Source organism: Schistocerca gregaria, unplaced genomic scaffold (assembly GCF_023897955.1).
Source record: "Schistocerca gregaria isolate iqSchGreg1 unplaced genomic scaffold, iqSchGreg1.2 ptg000043l, whole genome shotgun sequence".
Lineage (NCBI taxonomy): Eukaryota > Metazoa > Arthropoda > Insecta > Orthoptera > Acrididae > Schistocerca > Schistocerca gregaria.
The window spans coordinates 5,349,870-5,350,911 of record NW_026061702.1 but is presented as its reverse complement, the minus strand read 5'-3'; positions in this window follow the sequence as shown (position 1 = coordinate 5,350,911).

The following is a 1,042-nucleotide window of genomic DNA, read 5'->3' as shown; positions in this document are numbered from 1 at the left end:
ACTGGCTATTACATCAACTTAGAAGCTTCATGTGTGTTCTACTATGTTGCTTTTAGTGTCCCCGGATACCGCAGCACGCGACATAGCTTTGCAGACGATAAATGTAACCGTTTCAGACAGATGAGCGGCCAATGTGACAATCTGGCTTTAAGTTGATTCGATAACAAATGACGAAAACGGACGGATCTCTCAGGTTTTTACTGCATATGAACACTTTTCACATTCTCCCGTGCAACGCGGCTGCTAGTCCTCCTTTCACGCAAACTCTTAAGTTCCTATCCCATGTCTAAGGCACCAGTGAAGGGCAATAAGTCAATAATCGATACCTAAAACTTGAATTGTACTACTTCTTACTGGCAATTACATCAACTTAGAAGCTTCATCTGTGTTCTACTATGGTGCTTTTAGTGTCTCCGCACTCCGCAGCACGCGACATAGCTTTGCAGACGATAAGTACAACCGTTTCAGAGAGAAGAGCGGCCAATGTGACGATCTGTCTAAAATTCGATTCGATAACAAATGACGAAAACCGATGGATTTCTCAGGTTTTTACTACATATGAACACTTTTCACATTCTCCCGTGCAACTCAGCTGCTAGCCCTCCTTTCATGCAAAATGTTAAGGTCCTAGCTCATGTCCAAGGCACCAAAGCCAGCTAAAAATCAACAATCGATAACTAAAACTTGAATTGTACTACTTCTTATTGGCTATTACATCAACTTAGAAGCTTAATCTGCGTTCTACTATGGTGCTTTTAGTGTCTCCGCATACCGCAGCACGCGACATAGCTTTGCAGACGATAAATGTAACCGTTTCAGACAAACGTGTGGCCAATGTGACGATGTGCCTTTAATTCGATCCGGTAACAAATACCGAAAGCGGACGGATTTCTCAGGTTTTTACTACATATGAACACTTTTCACATCCTCCCGTGCAATTCGGCTGCTAGTCCTCCTTTCATGCAAAATGTTAAGGTCCTAGCTCATGTCCGAGGCACCAAAGCCAGCTAAAAAGTCAATAATCGATAACTAAAACTTGAAT